The 21586-nt window shown below is 41.8% G+C and overlaps 1 protein-coding gene across 1 annotated transcript in view; it reads right to left on the reverse strand.

The window, feature by feature from the left end:
* Positions 1–18437, reverse strand: part of adarb1b (adenosine deaminase RNA specific B1b) — a 65426-nt gene extending 46989 nt beyond the window's left edge. The window contains exon 1 of the mRNA XM_067256915.1: positions 18328–18437. The gene's annotated coding sequence lies outside the window, so the exon portion shown is untranslated. The remainder of the gene's footprint in view (positions 1–18327) is intronic.
* Positions 18438–21586: the final 3149 nt, after the last annotated feature.

Raw genomic sequence — 21586 nt, forward strand, 5'->3', positions numbered from 1 at the left:
TCAGGATAACTAGGACACACCGGAGGGCTGATTTATGTACCAACCTGACATCACCCCTTCATCTCAGGATTCATCCACCTCTCTTTAACCATCGGTTGAGGCAATTCATCCAAGGTCAAATGGATGACATAACGTCAGTTCACTGGAGTTGAAATAATGTCAAGACAGACTTGTAAACATAATTTAGACATGCCTTCTTCAGCCAGCCAGTAAACCCCAAAATAATGATGAGACTCATCACTTTGATGATCCTGGGACTGGGATTCACAAACAACAGGGGATGGTTGGCGGAGGGGGATAATGCACCAAATGTCAGAGGGGCCTCAGTGGAGCATAAAGGATGGCCAGCCTGGACGGCACTGCCAGGCATTGGGTGGCTAAGAGAGGTTAGGGGACGAGTGACGAGACTTTTTTCCAGCTTCTTTTATGGCTTAGAACTAGTATCTATGATGGGAGTCAGTTGGCTGAGTGGTGAGGGAGTCGGGCTAGTAATCCGAAGGTTGCCAGTTCGATTCCCGGTCATGCCAACTCACGTTGTGTCCTTGGGCAAGGCACTTCACCCTACTTGCCTCGGGGGGAATGTCCCTGTACTTACTGTAAGTCGCTCTGGATAAGAGCGTCTTACTCCTATTGTGTGAAGAGAATAGCTAGGAACTATTCTATGGGTGGTAGAGAAGAAAGCAGTCAGGCCCTTCTTCCGCTATGATAAGCGTCATGGCAGCAAGTCTCCTTTGGTACTTCATCAATATTATATTGACAACATGAAACTGTGACAGGCGCTCAAAGTTTATTTCTTGATTCATCTCAAGGGGATATTTTTCAAAGCTCTAACGAGCACAAGATGTTTTGGAAAATTTCAGACCACATCTTGTTTACAAATTTGGAATGCTTGAAACTGAAGAAACCCTAAAACCATATTGTAAACCAAAAATAAACAACTTGACTTTGATTCCCACACCAAGCAAACAGATTAGTGGATTCAAAAACATCTTAAATTTCAAATTCCAGAGTTTGCGTAACAACCATCTTTCTACAAGTCCTATCTTGTGGCCAGAGAGCATAAATCCTGAAACAACTACTAGAGTGTGAATGATGGCACCCTCTTCTGTTAGTGTCCTCTGGTGTTGCTAATCCTGACCCTCCAGATCCTGAGAGACTTGTCAAATACCAGCAGACACATCAGATTCCTTTGACGTGTTGTTGAGCTTTTTCCCTCCTCTACAAAGAGATGTAAGTTGGTCTGGCAATTGTCAGAAAGAAGCTGAAGAGGTCACATGGGTGAGACAAACACATAGTCCCACACGGAGTACCTTAGGGGAATAAGCATGCATAAAGGCATGCATCTCTCCAGCTGAGAATGGATTAAGCCTAGCTTCAGGCTACAAACACATCAGAAATGATCCCCATCATCTAAATTCACCCTTATTTATTTTCTATCATCCGCAATTTCGGTCACTTTGTAACTGCTGAAGAAAGAACCAAGTTATAGTGTCCTGACAGTCATAACATGTTTCCAGTTATAACAATTTGTTTTTATATAAAAAAATAATAATAATAAAGAAATATAGCTGTGAATGAACATAGTTGGTGGAGAGTTGCTGCAAAACCTAAACAGAGTGTTGTCATGTCAGTGTGCCCCTGCAAGTCTTACTTCCAAAATTGTAAATGCACATCCATTGTAGCCTAATTTACTAGTAATAGGGGCTACATAAAAACACAGAAAGTTATGAACAAAGCTGACAAGTCGGCTAAAACCTGCTATAAAAGAGAGAGCTTAAGCTCCCAGCAGACCACAGCCGTGAAATGTGGTAATAGTATAATACGCTTGTGCTGTAGGGTAGAGGCTGTACTCTGCAGTCTTGTCCATAATGCAGCCTCAGGTCTGTATTCAGTGAAGAAGGCCTCAGCCGACCTGACACGGTCTCACGCCAACCGTACGGACACTGTCATTTCCCATGATCCTCAGCAATCGCTTTGCCAACAGGTCAGACGCCCCAACAGACCTTTCATGGGCTGGAGACCTCATCTATGAGAAACACGCACACACACGGCTACACAAACACTCCCATTTGTAGTATAAACTGGACCTCTTTACAAGGAGATCTGTAGATTTTGATGAATTTTATTTTGTGAAATATAGCAGGGGTGGAAGTAACAAATTACAACTACTCACATGACTGTAATTAGTAGTTTTTTCGGGTCCTCATTACTGAGTAGCCTGGCTTACGATTTGAATGAATATTAAAACATTTGACCGGCATTTCAGTAGCCAATACAGATATCTGATAGTAAATGAACCAATTACAACCCTGATATTTGGCCTGAAAAAAGGTCCCTGCTGCAGCAGGTTTCAGACAGTTTATCTTAATAATCGCACAGTTAATTTATGGACAGAACTGACAGCCACCATGAATGAATTAAAAATGACAAAGAAATACCGTCTGACGAGTGCCATGTCCGCACCTGGAGGAGTTGTTCACGTAGGCTACAGAGGGAGGAAAGGCGTGCTAATGCAATGCAAACTTGGTTTGCCATCTGAGGTGATTTCGGCTTATAAGAATTTTATACAATCGGATGCCCGATTGTATTAAAAGGCTAATTAAAAGTATTAAAAGGCTAATTAAAAGTATTAAAAGGCTAATTAAAAGGCTAATTAAAAGAATTCTTTAAATATCAGCAGCTAAAAATGTCTATAAACCGCACCCCATCAGAATGGGAGCTTTGTGTTTGTAAATCTGAGTATAAACTGCACTGGAATATATGCCGCACTTAATACAGGACCAAGCAATGCACGAGTATAGGCGATCTTACAGCATGCCGTTGTGTAACACACTTCGAAAACGAAAGTAAGTGCGTAATGTATGTTTTCTATTGCCCGGGAATGAACTAATATGTACCTTTAGACGCGTGAGTTCTAAATATTTAGAACTCTGTGCTTCATGTTTTGGCTACTCGCGATGTTTTTTGGCTATCTTGTTGTTATGATCAGTGACCTATGCACTTTGTAAAGCTCTCTCTTGGAAGTCGCTTTGGATAAAAGCGTCTGCTAAATGAATAAATGTAAATGTAAAATATTTCCGACGGCCCCCAAAGTGTAAGTTATTTTTCCGAAACGGTAGCTAGCTAGCTTTAGTTAGCTTCCGGGATAAGTTAGCTAGCATAATACTCGTAGAAATGCTACTACCTGCTAGTGTTACTTGTTAGCCTTCTCATTAGTACATTTTGAAGCCATACTAAATGCAAAGAAAAATGTAAAATCGGGGTATAAACCGCGGTTTTATTTCCGAAAAATGCGGTACTACTCTGAGTAGTTTTTGAGAAAAGTAAAAAAGTTAGTACTTTTTTAACCACCTGTACTTTTTCTTGTAATTGAGTATTATCTGAGCAATGTAACAGTAATTGTACTTAAGTACCCATTTTCAGTACTCTTTCCACCACTGAACAATAGATCTCTTTGAAATTGACATGAATCTCTGGTCAAATATGGTACATTAATAAAGTTATTCTCAGCACATAATTCATCCTTTCAGTGGATTTGGTTATGCTTGTCCTTTGCAGCAGAGAAGGACTCATTAATTAATAGCATATTTGGTCTACAATGGGCTAACGGTTTGTACACTTGCTGGTTCTTAGTATCAAACTAACAACCAGAGAAAGAGACCATCCTTGCTGTTTACCACCCAGAGTCCCCAGCATAGCCATTAACTGCCATTGATCTGTGTAGGCCCCGCATCTGAGCAGGGTGGGGAGCATAGCCGAGTATGGCCTAGTGTAGCCTTCAGTAGCCCAGCATATTCTATCATAGCTTAGTGTAGCCTAGCGGTCAGGCTGTGTCGCTGTCTAGACTTGCCTGATGGCGTCCTACAGGGGGGGAGGTGCCCAGGTGGAGAGCCTTGGAAAATCACAGGGGGCTTCTAACCCATATCACTGCTGAGGCAGCCTCTCCTATACTAGACCACAAGGAGCAGTTCAGTGGTCAGCACTTGTAGCATGATTGATCGCTCCACTTCTTGAGTCTCTATGGAAAATGTGTTATGCAGCAAGGATTGCACACAGAGAGCATTCTTACTCTGCTAAAGAAGTATTGATCATTCAGGAATTTGGAACAGGGTGTTTGTAAATAGTGCCTAGACTATTTTTAGGGATTTTTGTACATAACCATGCAAATGTATCTTCAGAATGACTTGTTCATGAGAACAGCATGCTGTCATAGTTAAATGCAAAGTCCTTCCAGGCATCAGGTTGAAATAGGCTACTGTCAAAAACAGACCTCAACAAGCCAGATGAGCAGGGAAAGATGAACACTAGCAAACATATAACCTTGATGGTTATATAAGCCGTCTGCACCTGCAGAACCCACTTTTACAGTCTAATAACAGTCTGTCAAACCAAATCTGAAATTTGTTTGCCAATCCTGGGTTGGCGCAAACACTGCCATGAGGAAGCTGCTGTACTGACCCTTCGATGGCTTGGCTTCCTCAGCAAGGTCCCTCCAGAAGACACTTTTTCTTGCCTTCGACAAAGCTGATTTGTAATCTCCATCAGCCCATTAAGTATGCATGGTTCTACATAATTGACAGACTCCAAACTGTAGGGCTCGGGAATGCAGTATTCCTTCAGTCCACGTCACACAGTGAATGCCAGTACTTCGGGCTACCTACAAGCTACATGAAGCTTTACAAAAGAGAAGGCTCCCTTGCCCTTTAATTGCTGGGTAGTTAAACTGAATGTGGTGTTAAACTGAATGTGGTGTGCAAAAGTGAAGCCTATGAACAGAATAATTCCAATTGAAAGCAATTAGGTTCATCTATACATGTTACTATACAGGGCGCAAGTGGCTTGATCTATTCCCTGTGGTGCCCTGTTCATCTTGTCAAACTCACACGGCCAAACTATGTGAAGAAGGGATAGCGCTACGTGAAGGTATAGAGCTACTTGAAGGGATTGTAACTAAGATGAAGATCTAGTCTTTGTTTTAGGCAGATTCATCCCCACTCAGGAGAAGGCACTTATATCCTTAGCTTCCTTCAGGAATGCATGGACAAAGACACTAGAATGACACAATCATCCAGTCTCCCTCTCTCTCCCTCCCCATCTCACGCACACACACAGGGCTTGAGTTTACCAGCCCTAACACTCTTGGGCACTGTGCGTCAGAAGACTTTGAAAAGAGGAAGACACTGAATAAGCAAGGTCAGAGATGAGAGCAGACAGTTGACAGGAGGTCGGAAGAGAGCAGTGCTAAAAAAAGGAAAAACTGACCACAAAGTTCCAAACATGAAGGCCATAGAGAGGGGAGAGATGAGCAGTCAGCAGCTACAGGGCACCTCTAAGCCAACCGTCCACCAGCCTAATGGAACAGGCCTTCCAACACTCTGCCCCCCTCCCAATTTCTCATCAACACAGCAGTACTGAGCACCTTTTCCCACTCCCCATCCGCAATGTCTTGTTTACGTTTCAATTACAGATGCTACCCTCCAGGACTCTTCCCTCCTTTACTCCCCTGCATCCAGATGTTGTACACATAATTACAGCCGGCCCCTTTGTCTACAGAGGTCATTGGGATAGCATCTGTTTTCAGAAAGTGGAGACAGCAAAAAAAAAATAGGCCCTTGACAGGAGTACCTTGGAGATCATGTGGACACGCAACACACACACACACACACACAGCAAGGTTAAAAAGTACACTCCAGTGATAGAACGAACGCCCTCGTGGAAACAGTACAGTGCTGACACTGCACAAGACAGCAGTATTGTTTCACCAGTGGAGCACTTACTGTAACTTCACCATCTTTATACTTTTGCTACCGTATTCCAGTGAAGAATGCCTCAGTCTACCCTCCCGTCCACCACCACAAGCAGCCCAACACTGTATAACGTCCAGTCTGGTTTCATGCCAGTGTCTTCAACCGGATCAAAATAACTCCTTCACAAGTCTCAATTAATAAAATATACAGACTAAACTGAATTTGAAAAAACTAACACAGGGCTGAAAGATTGTTACGATCCACAAGTAACCTCAACTTGAGGGATTGGCATTCACCTTGACTCACTTTCTCCCTGGGTGGAGACCCCAGTCCCTTTACAGCATGTCCTCCCCTCTCTCTCTCTCCCCACTTTCTGTCCTCTCCAAACACTATTTCTAACAGACACAGTGTTTCCTCTACATATATTTTGCAGCGGCGGCCTGAGTACAAAACCAATTTTGTGTTAGACATAGAATGAAACTCTCACTCAAGTCACCAAGAATCAGACTTGCAACTTGATTCACCATCAACTGACATGTCTAGGAGTCTAGATGAGTACATTAAGCAGTGTTGAAGTCACACAAGCACTAAAATAATGATTTTCTCTATCTCGTTTGCTCCCCTCTATATTTAGCTATATCACCAAGGGCTTGATTCAGAGCTCTGGAGCGTGCGGATAGAAGGAGGGGGAGGAGCAGGAGAAGGTGGGAGTGGGGAGAAGAATTGCAGCCTCTCTTCAAGTATGGCAGTGAGTCATGACACCCACCTGGTATGGAGCATCGTGCTAGAGGGATAAAACCATCCCACACTTGGCACTAGCGCTGGCGAGAGGTTTGGAGCAGGCTGTCCTGGTGGGTATCAGAAGTTCTCTCACCACAATCACTCTATCACCATCCTGCTCTTTTGCCATCTCCTCGCAACCATTTACCTTCTCTACCTCTTTCTCCTATCACCTCAATATTTGTATAATCCTCCCTTATTGCAGTCAGGGAAGGGAGGCATCGGAAGTAAGAGTTGAACTACATGATAAACGTACTAAATGTACTTTTTGAGAAAAATTCAAATTTTTGTCAATACGGTTCTCCAAAAGCTAGTGTATGGTTTGAGTTTGTATACGACAGAAAACATACAAATGCAGCCTAAATAAGCCTTGTATTCCTGACAGTTAACAGTATTACCCAAATTAATCAAAACGCCAGCGCTTTCTAAAGACACATAAAAGGATCAGGGTGGATCTAACAAGAAATATCAGAGGCCGCATCTGATATTGTCTCATTTATCTAAGACTTGAGAGTATTTTCACAGAGGGGATAGGGTGATTTTGCTCCAGATAGGTAGCTAGAAGCAACTAGGTTACAAACTGTCTAGGCTGTCTCAGTGAGGAAAGGATTAAATAGCATTGCTGTGGTGTCTACAGCGCTCATCTGCAAAATAGACATTTGCCTCTGTATTTGTCTAAAGAAAGGTTAAATAGCATGTCTCACATGGTAGGGCTTGGCCTGAATGGCTGCATGCATTGTTCAGTGCACCACTTACTGTTGTAGGTGTATTCATTGTGTACAGGCAGAGAATCCATGATCACACACTTGTGCAGTGGAGTCAGGATGCATAGTGGTGCTCATGAAACATGAAGAGTATGTTTTCACAGCTACGCAATGAGACCTGCAATATTGATAGCCTTAGCCTTTTTTCCATTGCAGATAGGCCTACATATGCTGCTGTACCACAAAACCCCCAATAAAGGGATGATACGCACACAAGACAACAGCTCTCTGTGTGTGTGTGTTCATCCCTTGGCTAACATCCTCTATCAGCCCTGGAAACTGTGCCAGAGACACAGCGTAGCGCCAACTATAGCCTTACCCTGGGGTGATGTGGCTTTTACTGAAGCCAGAGAGGGATCCACAGAAAGCCCTGTTACAGGATATGACAGGTACTCTATGCTCACCAGGAGAACTGCATTTCAGGGAAGGGGGTGTAAACACTGTGTAGGGCACGCATGCATTTGGGAGGCATTTACTCAACTCACTGAATACATAAATGTGGAAGAATATGTTTAATGCTAGACTGCCTGAGGGGAAGGGTTAGGGTAACCCAACAGGTGAATGCTAGATAGTATGACTCATGCAGTAGCACAAAGACTGGGCCTGTGCTGAATTGGTTGTAGAGGCCAAGAGTGGATACAGGCATGCCTTACAGTGAATGTAATACAAATTATTTAAGGAGGACCAGACACCGAAATTAGGAGGGGGAGAGGAGAGTTACATTTGCTTTCTACCCATCAAGACGTCCATTTGGGTGGCTGCCTTGTACCCTGCCGGAGCTGGGTGGCAGGCGTCCCAGAGCAGAACTGTGATAACACTCCAAGGGGCCCCAGATCACTCTATCGTAGGAGACCAGACCAAAGTGGGCACAAGATCTTCAATGTTCCTACAGGTGAAACAAGTTAAGAGATTCATAGAAATACATTTATTTCCGAACATGTTTAGGTTAGCAATACTTTGATAACGTTCGCACAGCATGAAGACCAAAGGAAATGTAAGATAGTTAGATTAAGCTATGCACTCGTTTCAGTGGTAAGGATTTAGCAGATATCCTTTAATTACACAATGGTAAAACAATATGTTGCGGCCTGCCAAAACATATGTAATACGCAGATTAACAGTGATTTTAAATATGCAAAAACACAAGACTCAATGCACAGTTTGTAAATACCAGTCAAAACATTGTCAGGGTTAGGGTTGGCACTCTGCTTGTGACTTCACTGCTCCCTGAAAGGTGTTTTACTGAGGAATATCTTCTGCCAAAAGAAAAAAGGTTTCAAAATAAGCTTATCCCAGCAGTGTTCTTCTGTCCGAGAAAACCCTAAGCACTTCCAGACCCCAGAGAGGACAGACACATATGCCCCACCACATTCCCCACTGGATAACAGTGTTAGATCCACCATATAACAGTCTTAAGGCCGAAATATACTTCACGCTAAGTACGTGTACACATACACTGTAAGGCTGCCGCATGTATCCTGTTTGTTTGATGCGTACTTTGTGCACGTCTCCCCGGCCCTTATTCGTACGCATACGCAAGGTGCAATAACAACAAAAAAGTGGGTCAGTATACCAAAGATCCTCTGACGTGCTGTGAGATAAAATCAGGAAACAACAAAGAAGTAGTAGTACACAACCGCGGTACATTTTCAAGAGCAAATATGTGAGCTGGCTTGCAATTATATATAAAGACGTATATCATATATTGGAGGGAGTCAGGTAGCTGAGCGGTTAGGGAATCGAGCAAGTAATCTGAAGGTTGCCAGTTCAATTCCCGGCCGTGCCAAATTACGTTGTGTCCTTGGGCAAGGCACTTGGGTTAGGGTTAGGCACTTGAACAATGCCGCATGCATAGCTTTCGCATACGTACATATTCAAAACTGGAGTATACCAAGGCCTTTAGAACCACTGGAGAACAGTCTTAGGACCACTGTGCAACACAGTCTTAGAACCACTGGACCACAATCCATCTGTACAGGCTCAGAAAATAAATATAAATTAACAAATAAATAACAAACACAGAAATATGACCAGGTTGTAGATCTGATAAACCTGATGGTTTAAACGGTGTGGTGACAATCATAAAAACAAATTAAACGGTCCTTAAATTAACACAGGCTAAAGGCTATTTAACATGAACACACACCATCACTGAGCCTTTTACTAACCTTTACTGAAGGACAGGTTGTATTTGCATCCATCTCATGAGCAATACCAGCCAGCACTCCAGTCCCTCTGGTCTAGAGCTGGCTTGCCCTGTGCATTGGAACTATGATGTCACCACCAGCCCAGACGCTAACCGGCTCTGACATGTGCGTGAGCCCTTTTCTCTTGTTGCCGACAGTCCATGTTACAAAACCTTGTTTAAAGAAACGTATTGTGCCCTCACAACCAAATTCTACCAGCACTATTACAGATTCAATGAAAGGCAAATTTGAACTGTGGTATTGTTATAGGCTTATAATATAAATAACACATATTGAAACCTGCAGATTCTGGATTTACTAGACGGGAGAGACGGGGCAGCACTGATGGTGGGGGAGACAGGAGAGACAGGGCAGCACTGATGGTGGGGGAGACGGGAGAGATGGGGCAGCACTGATGGTGGGGGAGATGTGGGAGATGGGGTAGCACTGATGGGCCCTCCAGGGAGTGCACAATGTCTCAAGTCACGCTAGCCTGGGGGCCCTTCGTCCTAGGCTGGCCTCCCCCAACTAACACCCTCCTGACCTCCGACTGACAACCCTTCATACCACCACATGTTCATTCCTCCCAAGCACAATCATACCAACCCACACACCTAAAACATTTCCCCTTGACTCGACCCAAAGATAAGACCAATTAGATTAGCCCAATAAATCCACCCTTCAGATTTACCCACAATTCCCTCTGACCCCTTTTTAACTGAACTTCACACCAAAATACCACGACAGCCAAATACAATTAACATTATCCTGCCTCATTTTACACTACAGCAATGTTTCCAACAACACAGTCTTGAATAGACATACATAGACAACCACAGTCAGGGCTGAAAATTCCAACCCTTTTGGTTGAATACGGTCCAGAAAATGTATCTGTGAGACCTCAAAATATATTTGGAAGCATTTGTGCGAGTGCAAATCGTTATGGTGCGTTTTAATTTCTTCACAAAACACTTGCTAATTAGTCTTCTGCACATGTGCCTGCTTTGAGCTGATAGAGTGACCGGTCCACCATTTTATCCAACATTACATAACCAATTACATTTCATCTTTATGTTCTTATTTAATGCAGATTTAAGATTGGTTAATATTATACCCCTCCTGGAGATGCTCCCCCTGCGACCCGACTCCGGATAAGCGGTTGACGATGGATGGATTGATAATACTATCCATCAATCACTCTTTGTCGCTGCGCTACGTTGTCATGTGACAAGGAGATAACTAGCACAAAATGAATTTATATAAGTAGGGAGCACCAGTGATACCAAAAACAGTTTTGTGATAGAAGCCAGTGTGGGGTAGAAAAAACTATTTTCTCCCAGAGTCACTTTACAGGACATGAACTTAACCAATTAGTAGTCATGCAAGTGCTTATTTGCTCCCTGTGATTCTCATTTTCCAACCCACACCTGCACCTGCACTGGATAAACAACCAACACCTGCAGCATTCATATGCCACAACTACCCTATGAGATGGAAACTATCTTTCAGCCACGTGCTCATAGCACAGTGCCTCTCCCCTCACTGGCTCTAACACACTGCCCTGCCTCAATCATGACTCAGTAACTCTGATACACTGCCCTGCCTCCGTCATGGCCCAGTGCCTCTGATACACTGCCCTGCCTCCGTCATGGCCCAGTGCCTCTGATACACTGCCGTGACTCCATCATGGCTCAGTGCCTCTGACGCACTGCACTGCCTCCGTCATGGCTCAGTGCCTCTGATACACTGGCCTGCCTCCATCGTGGCTCACTGCCTCTGAGGAACTGTCCTGCCTCCTTCATTGCTTGGCTCACGGCTCTGCATGGGAACAACTTCAAATGTTTTACATGTTCTTATCGAACAGAGAAGACAATACACATCAGAATGTTGATTGTCATCAATTTCTCAGGACTGCTTTATCAAACAAAGGTCATTTTACTATATTTCTTCCAGCCATCTCAAAATTAATCAAAACTTTCTGTTCATCACCAGTTTTACTTTTATAACTTGGAATAGTGGTTTGTTATCAAATGAGTGGGATGTTGCGATCCCAAATCTAAAGTTTAGACAAGATGAAGGACTTGCATAGACTGTGAAAGAGCTTGAGAATACTATTGTAATCCTCTGCATTGTTTAAAAGCCTGCTTTGTTTCACAAGCACTGCTGGCATGCAGTATGCCAAACATATTATGTATATATACACAAACATTAAGAAAGACATTTTACACTACAACGGTACTTAAGAAAGATTTGTTGGATCAGATGTTAGTTTATTTCCTCCAGGAACACAATGACATTTATTGAGGGATTTGTTGCACTTGTTGGTTAGTTGTAACTGATTTAACTACTTGCACTCTCGTCGTTTATGATCATTGACCTATGCACTTTTTGTAAAGCTCTTTCTTGTAAGTCGCTTTGGATAAAAACTAAATGAATAAATGTAAATACACACTACAAATTCACATTAGCGCTGGTACTGAAAAAATAAGTAATAATAATAATACATTTTATTTCTAACTCACCTTTCATCCGAAAACAGATCTCAAGGTGCTCCAGTTAAGATTATAAAACGAGGTAATATATCAATATAAAATAAAATTAGATAATTCAAACTCATGATCTGCTAAAAATAAATGTTTTTAGTCCTTTTTTAAAAGTCTCTGCCCTAACCCCAAAGTACCACAATGTCCAGGTACTGGCTTCACCTGTTAACAATTTGGTTTTGGCACATTACATTAGGGCTGTTGTTATCGAATATTTTAGTAATCGAGTATTCTAAATGGCAAATTGCGCTTTTCCGTGTCATGCATATGCATTTACGGGAGGGTCAAGGGGAAAGTGGGAGTTTCCCATAAAGAGATGGGAGGGGGTGCGTAAAGTGCGCCTAATTATGTATTCCGCGGTGTAGGGGGTTAAATATTGGCCAAACAACCAAAACGAATTCCCCTATGGTTTAAAGGAAGATGGGAAACTGAACAGTGTATTAGCATGAACCAAATAATGCCAATACAAATACAATTACAGTTATTTGACTCTATGGGTTAAATCAGAGCAAGAATGGTCAAAGTAAGGTTAAAATGAAATACGCATTTAATAACATTGCAAATGAATGAAATCAATTACAAGGCAAACATGTTACAAAATGAAGGCTTTAAATCTTACCTACTCTACCATGATCATTGTAAATCAGAGAGAGAAAGAGGTGAGCAAGGAGTAGGACAAGGGAGAACTGAGGAGAAGGTCTCAGGAGATGAAGAATCCACAGAACAATGCATTACAATTCCCTTTATACACAAGACCAATCAATCAGACCAAATCTTGAATGGGGTGTGAGGGCCATCAAGTTGAGACCGTCCAGAAACTCCACACTTAAACATATGAGAGGTGGGGGTAGGTTGACACCCACCCTTACAGTAGCATGTGCAAAAACCGCCCGTGAAAGCGCGCCTCTATTTTGCGGTGAAAATTCTCCACCGCTTAAAAGCAGTTGTAAACCAGGATGCGGGTTTCCGGGTTTTTCAGTTGAGTGAACACAAAATCATTACGAGTTACAGATTAAGCAGCCATGCAATAATTACAGTTTTTGTGTGTGTGGAATTCCGGCCTTGTATAATATTTAAATTCGCTGTTACCTCATGAACAAGCACATCAACTTCGTTATCACTAAATCTTTGTTTTCGCTGTTTTGACTGGTGGCTGATCCATAATGGAAAGAGAGAAGGAGGCCCAATTGCGCGTTTAAATGCTCGCAATTTACAGTATAGTGGGCGGAGAAATCGCTGATTACCCGATGAACTGCAGGTTTGATAAATACGACGTAAGCTTAAGTATCACAGCGTGTGCCTTCTGCGGGATGGCCATGGCGCTGATAACGCTACGTTTGCAAATGTCCGTACGAGGGCCTCAATCCTGTGCGTAAAGGCCGATTTATACTTCTCCGTTTTTACGGAGACGGACACAGGGAACGCCCTCTCCGACGAGGAATTCCCTCGGAGAGCCCCTCGGAGAGCTCTACGTGCACCTCCTGATTTTCCTGACTATCCGTCTGTCCGTCCGTCATTTTACGGATACCCCTTGGCTGTGATTGGTCCGTATTAAGAACCGCTTGCGTCAGGGGCGGGGTTGCCGTGATAAACAGGACGAACAGAATCCTTTGAACGCCATTGCTGTAAGTTTTGATGAAACAGCTAATTTTTACATTTGCTCCGACTTCTCGATAACCTAAGTAAATAAACACTCGACGACGACTTACAAAAAACCGTTGCGCCACCTACTCTTCTGGCGGTGAATTGTTTTCAGCACCCACAGCCTTCGGAGTACTATAAATTCAACCAATCCGTCCGACTCCGTCCGTCCGTAACGGAGTCGGAGAAGTATAATTCGGCCTTAACAGCCCGCAGGGGGGCTGTGGACGAACATCAACAGCGTTCCTGGCATTACGGTCAAACCATCACAGGACATGGAAAGACTAACAACCATCTGATCAAAGCTCTGATAGTTGTGGGGTCAAATCCAACTCCACTAATTTACAAGCAACCCAGTTCCGTTGAAAACGTTCATCCTGAAATCCAAATGAATTGCAACAATGCAGCATTTATACGGGCACAAATATGTGTCACATGAAACTAAATTGGAATCATTTATATTTGCTCAACTTGAATAATTGCATTTTGTGCATAATTAATGGAATTAGTTTGAACATGCTGAAACCGGAATGTTCAGATCTGAGTATCGTGTTCACAGAACAAAGATTTTTGGCACAATTTCACAAGGACATGTTTACACAATTTCTTAAAGGAGTTACGTGAATCTGCACTTGACTTCTCTTCTTCAATGACCAGATGTGTCAATTGAAATGTAATTGCAAGAACTGAATTTGAATTGTGATAGCTGAATGTGGAAGTATATTGAGTTATATATACTATCATGGTTTTTCCTGTGTCAAAATGGGTCTTCGGTGCTAAAAAAATAATAATATATGTATTCTTTTTTTTCTTCTTTTTTCTAATCAATGTATTTATTCACAGGTGTTTTGCATCTCCCCCCCTCCCCCTGTAATAATCTAATAGCTAATGTAATATTGCACATATTTTCGTCCTATTTCCCCTAAAGCAATAAAGTTAGGCTACTTAGACACCTTACACTCATAAAGTATGCTCTAAATGGCATAAATGCTGCCAATTAATAATTGACGTAACAACTTATTGTAAATGGTCAGTAGCCTAGCCTATCGATTAAGGTAGGCCACTCTGAAGCATGTACACTGCTTGCTTCATTTGATCTTGATAGGCTAAGCATTCTGTAGCAAATAACAATAAACCCACTTTTTATTAATTAAAACTACTTCAGCATAATAATGCACCTAAAATACAAACCTGAGCAAGGGCAGCAATCGCTATCGAATCAACAGACAATTGAGCTAGCAGGGGAAAAATACAAACAACGAAAATCACCAGTTAACTTGATTTAAATTTGCAAGAACTATACACTTATACAATAACAGGCTTCAATGAACTGACAACATAAGTTATACGACTTACAGTTCTCAAGGACGCACACACGCAATCTCAACTGCGGTGTGAAGCGCGTGTCCGTGCAATTCTCCGACATGCACTCTAACAATCACTGCTGATAGACGGCCTAAAATGTTGTACAGCCTGATTTCTGATAACGTGGCGGCAGAAATGTAGCCATAGAGGAAACACTGCACTATATATTATCACTCAAGGTTAAGAATACCAATGGAGGCTGCGTTGGAAATCATAGGCTAAAACAAACTTTTGTCAGCATTTTGAGTGAAAATTTCATTTGCATTTGTACAGGTGTATTCGTGCCCGTCGGGCTGGCCCTCGCAGCGGAACGACAGTTTACTGGCCGCTCTGTCCATTCGCGCAACTCAAAGTTGCATATTGATCAGACAAGAAGACATGCTTATCAACTCGATTACTATTGATCAAAACAGAACGAGGGTTCGGCTGTAGCCTACTTGAAACATACTATTGAGAACATATTCGCTGACATGCATTGCACGCGTGATGAACACAACTTTTTTTTTAAAATGTAGGCTATCGCAGACTTTTTTCTGCCTTTGGCGCTCGGGATTTGTCATAGGCACTCGGGAAAACGGCTTTGGCGCACGCCAAAATGTTCTCTATGCAGGAAAAACCCTGTATACAGGATCAAATAGCTTCAGATCAAATACATTCAATTTCAGAATTTTACATTCAGTTTCAAGCTTATTGGAATTCAGTTCCAAACTAACAAATTATAATTATGCTATTCAGATTCAGTTTGTTGATGCAATTATTCAAGTTGTTGAGCAATTAAAATTAAAATAATTAAATGTATGTTTCTCGTGACACATTTCTGCCCATACATTTACTGTTTAGATAGGACAAATCCTGAAGGCAGTACACCCCAACATACTGTATATTCCATAGCTAAGCCCCTGAATGATCATGGATAAGATCCAATTCAATTATTAGATGGCGTAGTTATGCTAGTCAAGGGCGGGAGAATGGAAGGACCTAAAGGCATTTTTTAGCTTTTATTTTATCATGGGCTAAGGGCTTAAGCCCTTCGATAGCCCATACCGTTAGAGAAAGCTTCAGAGTGAGATATTTGTTGAAAGTCAACAATGATCAGGCGTGATGCACTTCCCTGTAATTGATGGAGTGGTAATATGCCTGGACATGGACACCTTTCCCTAACCCTGACCACTGAACAGCAAAAACTGTTATATTACGGTGAAAATAAGTGTAAGGCTACTAATGTTTGAAGGATGTATGTTGAATCTCAAATGGCACCTTCCTCAGGGGACATATATGGAAAGTGAAAATAAAACTCTGACCAGGATTCAGATCATGATCAGGGTGAGGGTTGGGGTAACAGGCTGAGGTTGGGGTTAGTGTTATCAATACCAGTGGATTTTCACGGTATTTGATACCATTTAAAATACCAAAGCAAAATAAAGATACAAAAATAGGTTACTAGACAACTCTCCTTTGTTGACAGTAACAGTCACCTATAATATCTAAGGCAGTAGCCTACTTATGACAACAACAGAACAATACAATCACAATGCGTAGACATTAAGCAAACTCAGTAGATGACTTAGAGATCATTTTTAAAGCTCAAAAATAACAATCTTGATGAGAAAATAATTTATAAGAAGTAAAAAGAGTGGATTCAACACACTTCAGGGGGTTCTTTAAATTCTGGTCACACTACAAGCACAAAACGTCAATTTACATCCCAAACTCCAAAACACAAATTTCTTCAAACTATGTCATCTAAAAGCCTCTGTAAAAATGTGTTCATCCTGTTGTGCCCATAAAGGACATGAACGGTGATGTTTGCAAATAGGTTTCTGGTGATCGACGATGTTTTCATTGTCATTTGCCTCACACCTAAAGTATTTCCATACGTGACTCTTCTACTTTTCTTGTAGACAACTTTTAGTGGAACCCCTGCAGCATTAGCTGCTTGTCCAGTGTTGCCAATTTAAAGACTTTCACTCGAATTTTCTACTTTTAGTCTTCCCTAGTGACAAAAATCTAATCTTGCAACAAATCTTTTTAGCGACTTTTCGAAGAGCCACTATAGCGACTTCTGGTGAGATTTTTTTGGCAACACTGTCAGCGTCCAACTCTGCAAAACGGTACAAACCCTAACCCAACCACGGTATTATGCCGTTGTTTTTGTTTGAGTACCGACTTGGAACCAGATTTTAGGACAATACTAGTTGGGGTAACAGGCTGGGGTGGCAGCATTCACACTCCTGGGTTTCAGCAGCTCCTCTCTACTGATTGTTAGCAGCTATTCATTAGCCTTAGCACTATCTCTGCAGCTGGGCTACAGTAATAACACAGGAGCCCCAGCTCTGGCAAAGCTAACCCTAAATGGTCCAGAGAGAGTGCTTTAGGCTGCAGATACACATCATTCGTTTGGCAAGATGTCCATGCCTCAGTAAGAAGTTGTCAGCAGAGTAATTAGAACTGAACTGCAGCTATCATTTAAAATCAAGTACTTCAGGTCAAGGAGGATGGGCTCAGTCACAATAGACTGGAAAAGACAGGCTATTTTCTGGTTGACTTTAATATGATGACCTTGGTTGAGCCAAGTGATATTGTTATGTGACATTTGTGCTTTGTACAAATTCTACTGCATATCAGTGTCCAAATATCATTGGCATCAAATACTTCATTCACAAATAGATTTTTAAAAGCTTGACGTTCCGATTACTTGACACTGCTGAAAACGGTTTTGAACACGGTCTAGGCAAGTTCAGTAGTTTTGTAGACTTTACTCGCTTTAAAATATTTTTTTTTACAAATATAATCAAAACTGTCATTGTACTGCTAGAATACAACACTAGCTCTAAGTATTACGTAGAGTTAGCATTCAAACAAGTCTGCTAACACATGACTTCATTTCATAAAACTGAACACGTAATTGTTCAGATGTGAGAAGTATTTTCTCCAGTGTCACTATTAGCCTACCATAATTTATTTTGTTTACATTTTGTAGTTCATTCAAGTCCAACTGAACTCAAAAATCTAAGTGTTTCAGTCCAGAGCATTACAATGTATCCCTTTCAAGAAACAGCGGTATGCACATGAGGTTACCCGGCTCATACTGTTAAGACAAGCAAAACAACGTCCATGAACACGACATCGCCTTTGATTGTCTTAGAAAGCATAGCAACATTTTACATACAAATCTGAATACATAGATCCCAGAACCAGATTCGACATATGTATCAAATGATATATTACATAAACACAGCCGGAACACAGGCACATTATCCCATGTTTTCATCCGTCACACTGAGAAAACGGCAATACTCACAGAATTTGTCGCAATTCAGAGTGAAGCTATGCGTTGTTACAGTGATCTTGTCCCCATTATATTTCAATAAGATAGGTTGTTAAATTCAACGAAACGCTTATGGTGGTAGAGCCTCAGTAAACGTATGTTGCTGTTATGTACAGCGGACCGCAGCGGACGGAGCACTGAGCGGCCTAGAACGTTGTCGCTGTGTCTACTGTCGGGAGCGAGCAACGTGGAAAAGTAAGATTCTTATTGGCTGAGAAAGACGACAGCAAAGATCTTCCTCTTTGACTCAACCTACGGGAGTGCGCAGTTTTTGTTGGTGTTTTCATATCACGGATTTGATTGGACAGCACAGGAAATTATTCATGTAGAATCTGACAACCGATTGGTTGACATAGCAGTTTGTGGCTTTGCCTGTACACTCACAAATATGTTTTAGTAAGGAAGGCATATTTTGACGAAACTAACAGTCTATAGTATTTTCTACACAAACCAGTGACATTTTAACTGCTGTTACACGTTACTGGCTGCCTCAGTCTCGAGTCATTTTGCGCCATTTATTTTCCTGCTGATAAGTTATAGAGGGTTTTCACCGACGTCACGTTCTTGGCGGTAACCCGGATGCGCGGCCATTGTGGAGGCACTCGGTGTAAAAAACTGACAGAGTACAATGGAGTATATTGTGCGCTTTGGATACTTTAAGTGAATGTAGCCATGTCTAAACAACCTAAAAGCTCATCAAAACGCGTCCAAGATGCAAAGGCATAAAGGGAAGGACTTGGACCACAAGAAAAGGCGCGATATTTCGAGAAATTACGAGTTATTGGCGGTGCAGATCCCTACGAGTTAGCTCCGTCTTCTTGGATCCGTGACGACCCGGTCATTCTTCCTTCAGTTGTATATCCCGATATAGTCAACTACCTGGTTTTCTCGCCGAGCCCATACACAGCGGAAGACCTTAAATCCTACAAAGGTTTGGAGGCCTACCAGATGGTGTGTGGATGGGTGAGGGAGACGCAGTACCAAGTTATCAACAACCGTTGTGTTGTGAAGGCCAAAGTAAGTAATGCAATAACGTCTTTAATCAACCTAACCTTAACTGTATGATATCATTGCGATACTCAAGGTGTAGCCAAGCGCCTCCTTTCCTCTGATAATCTCTGGCATTCCTCTCACTGGTTTTTAATAACTTTTGGAAGTCGATAATATTCCAAATGTTTTTCTAGATCTGTCCTATTGGTACAACCTGAAACACGGCAATAATTAACAATTCTCCTTGACGACGTTCGGGATATACTTCAGTGCCTGTGCTTTGTTGTGATGCGGAGTGCCTCCAATATGGCGACTTCCGGTCTGATGACGTGTAGTGAAAACCCTCTATAGACACATAACTAGACTAGCTGGGGGGGAAATACCTGATATATGCCGTTATAAGGAGTCCTTACTACATTCATGGTATTGCATGTGTTTTGCAGGTACCGATTTAGCCATTTTGACCTTTTCCAATGCAATACTTCCAAATGCACATACAAACTAGAGAGGATAGAATTTCTGGGGAAATTGTAGGGTGTGCTTGCTTGTGTCGGTTGCAGATGGGTCCATTAAATAAACAAGCTGAACCCCCTTTGAAACAAGCTATTCTAACCACGTTGTCACCGGCAGTATTTTTCAGATGGAATCGCGATTCAAACTGTACTAGTACCATCTGCTGACTGAAAATATGCCCCCAAATACGTAAATAAGCTTGATATTTATTTAGGGGGAATGGCAAATTCAAAAAAAACTTTGCTGGAAGCGATCATTGTCAGTAACAAAGCCAAAAGCGACTTTTTGGTCTCAGTCTAGAGCCCTGCCTGGAGAAGGTGAATTGTGCTACGAGCAAGCTACTGCCTAGCTGCTGTTGCTAGCCAAACTACACTGAGGGGATTGTTTGAATGCGACGGAAATATTTTTTTTTCTTTTGACATAAAGTTTAGGCTGTGGCATTGAAGACAGCGACGCACCACACAAGCTTGAGTTTAAATACATTCTTTAATGTGACATTACTTACTGTACATGCAAGTCTTGAATTGCTTAAATGTATAATGCTGCTAGTACATCATGGCACGATACAATACTTGCTGTGCAACAGTCTCTATGCACGTTGTATCTAATGCGTCGTTGCTAACGTGTGCCAACATTGTGACGTAGGCAAGCACTGAGTACCCTTCGTTGACATAAGGCACTTTTTGGTCACAAAAACGTAATTTAAACTTAAACTATGCAACGGAACTTAAATAAAAATACAAGCAACTCAATTGCTACCAATACGAAACTTTTGACACCTACGTTGTCATTGTAGTCCAAATATTGAGGCTGAGGCTTAGGGGTGGGAAAAGAAAGAATAATAATATAACTGTGAGAGAACAACGGTTGTGCCCTTGCCGAAGGCAAAGCACACCCAATAAGTTGATGGAAAAACAGTTATTGTCATATCCACAGACCGTAAACATATTATAGTAAGAAAGCAAAATGTTTAGTTGATATCTTAATGAAGGGTTCTCTCTCCTCTTCTTGTTCCAGCTGCCTGACTGCTGCATGTTTTATGAGACCACATGGGCAGTCCCTAACCAGCACCGGTGTCAACAAATAACCTAAATGACTAAACTAAGCCTACAATCTTCTACAAATGACACATGATAATAGGCCAGGATAAGAGGATACAATCTCAATTTGCTCCCTTCACAAAAATTCTTCCCTCCTTACATAATAAACTACTTCTAAACTGGAAACAGCTAAAACCAAGTGTCACTCACTCACATAGGTGTGTACTGACATGTTTCTTATTCAGTTGCGTTTAGAGAAAGAGAAAGCGAGAGAGAGATATATTGTGTGTGGAAAAGTGGGAATTGGATTAATCTTTATTCCCTCCATGCAGAATGCAGTAAATGGTCACATTATAGCTGCCCTTGAGAGCATGCATTCTAGGCCTACTCCTGATGTCAAATACATATGATGATCTTTTAAATTCAACATGTGGTAAAACCAACCACAGATGATTAAGCCTGGTCTCATTTCTTAGAAAAGGAGACTTTTTGAGAAAGTTTACACAATAGTAAAAAAACAGCCTCTTCAGACAGCTAAACAAACCCAGAATTGCAACATTGTAAGCTCTTGAATAATTTAAACATGGCCATTGAAGTGAGGATGCTCCTCAAAAGCAAAAAAAACAGATCTAACCCTAACCTTTTATGATAATTTATCTGTTATAACTGTTGCACCATGCCTGGTAGCT

This window comes from Osmerus mordax, chromosome 2, assembly GCF_038355195.1.
Source record: "Osmerus mordax isolate fOsmMor3 chromosome 2, fOsmMor3.pri, whole genome shotgun sequence".
Classification (NCBI taxonomy): domain Eukaryota; kingdom Metazoa; phylum Chordata; class Actinopteri; order Osmeriformes; family Osmeridae; genus Osmerus; species Osmerus mordax.